Here is a 2,370-nt window from a genome sequence, read left to right as displayed (position 1 = left end):
TTGTTTTGCAGAATGGCACTGCATTCCTCTATTAGAGCTACTGTTCCATAGTCTTCTAGCTTTCTTTTCTTTGACAGAATCTCTTTAAGAAATTTGGCATAAGATGGCATCTATGAAACTGCTTCAGTGAAGGGGATGTTGATGTAAAGTTTCTGTAAAAGTTTCAAAAACTTCCCAAACTGCTTGTCCAATTTGGCTTTCTAAAATCTCTGAGGAAAAGGTAGGGGAGGCTGATATGGCTCTGGTAATTTCTTTGTCTTCCTTGCTTCCTCTTCCTGATCTTTCTTAGCTTCTTCCTCCTTTTTCTCTGCTTGGTCTTTAGATTTTTCTAAGGTTTCCTCTGTCGGTTCTACCGTTGTACTAGAGTTCTTCCACTCCTCAGTGTAACTTCCTTACAATGCTCCCATGGGTTCATTTCTGGTTGGCTAGGCAATTTGCCAGCAGCCTTACTTGAAGAACTTGCTTGCTGAGCGATTTGATTCTCTAGCATCTTGTTATGAGTAGCAAGTTGGTCCATTCTGGAAGTTAGCTGTTTAATCAATTCAGTTCAGGTTGTTGAGGTTAGAGAGGTAGTGATGGCTGTGCAAAGTTTTGACCTCTGTTCTGAAATCCAGAGGGTCCTGGTGGTTTGTACCCTTGTTGCTTATTTATTGGCTAGTTTTGCTGATTAGACCATGAGAAATTTGGGTGGTTCCTCCATCCAGGGTTGTAAATATTTGAATATGGATTGTTAGGCTGCCTCTGGTTGAAGTTTCCTTCATTATTCACATAGTTCATCTATTCTGTGGAGGGTTCATTAAAATTGATGTATTCTGAACTCATGTATCCTCTTTTATAGTTGTCCTCATGTTGACTATTTGTACCAAATGCATTGGCTTGCAATCTTTCGAGTTTCTTTGTGAGCTTATCAAATTGAGCATTTATCATGCTTAGGGCATCTACTTCCAGAACCCCTGCAGCTCTCCTTGTATTTCCTCTTTCATTTGACCACTCATAATTGTGGTATGCAACCCTTTCTAGAAGTTCAAGTACTTGTGGTACTGTTTTCTCCATTAGATCACCCTCTGCAGTTGAATCAACTGTGCTCCTTGTAGAGGGTAGTAATCCATTATAAAAATTTTGCACTAATAGCCAATCTTCTATGCCATGGTGTGGACATTCCCTCTGCAGGTCTTTATATCTTTCTCGTGCGTCATAGAGTGATTCTCCATCCTTTTGTTTGAAGGTGTTGAGCTCAAACCTCAGTTTTGCAGTCTTTGCAGGTGGAAAATACCTTGCTAGAAAAGCTTGAGAGAGGTTTTCCCAAGTGGTGAATGTTCCAGCCGGTTGAGAAAGTAACCACTTCCTTGCTCTGTCTCAAAGGCAGAATGGGAATGCTCTGAGTCTTATTGCTTGATCAGACACTCTATTCATCTTGAATGTATCACATAGGGCAAGAAAGCACTGGAGGTAATAGTGTGGGTCTTCTGTTAGTGAACCTGCAAACTGGGTTTGTTGAATCATTTGGAGCCATGCTAGTTTTAATTCAAAGTTGTTGGCTTCCACTGTGGGTCTAGTGACACTGGGCTGAAATCCTTGGATAGATGGAGCTCCGTAATCTCTCAAGAGTCTTAGTCTGTCATTATTATCGGCCATGGTTAGGATTTCAGGATCTCCTTGACCGTGCTCTTGATATTTCCTTTCCCTCCTAATGGCTTTCAGAGTTCTGTCTATCTCCGCATCACAGTCCAAAATTTCTTCTAGCTTTGTTCTAGTCATATACCAGATCAGGCACCTGAGAGAAAAGAAAAGAAATACAACCAGTAAAATAAAATAAAATAATAAATATAATTGCCTAAATCAGCTAAATTGCCTATCGATTGATATTACTAAAACCAAAATCCCTGGCAATGGCGCTAAAAACTTATTTCACTATTTTGCAACTGCCGCAAGTGCACGGATCGCTAACAAGTAATAAAGTGATGAGTAGAGTATCATTCCCATGAGGATTTTGTTTAGCAAGTACCAATCTACACAGTAATTTTGACTGTCTAGGCTATTGAATACTTAGGGAATGAAGTTTGTTAACTTTAAACACCAGAATGGTAAACTTAAAACGAAATGATTTATTTTGAAACAATTCCGAAATTAAGATTTCACACTTAAATCTTACTAGGGATGTTATCTAGTTTATTTACTGAATTGAGGATCGTTTCTCTTAATGGAAATTAGTCCTAAGTTATCCTAAATCCTCTCTTAAGGCACCTAGGGTGTATTCTAATTAACTCAAACCCTAGTTTCGTGGTGATTGAATTAATTAAAATTGTAACACCCTCCCTGTAGCAACTTCGTACATTCTACTATTTCGGTGACCAGTGTCGGTCCAGACAG

The 2,370-nt window shown here is 39.2% G+C and overlaps 1 non-coding gene across 1 annotated transcript; it reads left to right on the top strand.

Moving 5' to 3' along the window:
• The first annotated feature begins 1,141 nt into the window (after window positions 1-1,141).
• On the top strand, window positions 1,142-1,248 carry LOC131174314 (small nucleolar RNA R71). Its single transcript, XR_009144562.1, has one exon. It is a non-coding gene; the product is annotated as a small nucleolar RNA R71 (small nucleolar RNA).
• Window positions 1,249-2,370: the final 1,122 nt, after the last annotated feature.

This window comes from Hevea brasiliensis, chromosome 15 (assembly GCF_030052815.1).
Source record: "Hevea brasiliensis isolate MT/VB/25A 57/8 chromosome 15, ASM3005281v1, whole genome shotgun sequence".
In the NCBI taxonomy this organism is placed as follows: Eukaryota; Viridiplantae; Streptophyta; class Magnoliopsida; order Malpighiales; family Euphorbiaceae; genus Hevea; species Hevea brasiliensis.
This window is presented reverse-complemented; position numbering and strand designations above follow the sequence as displayed.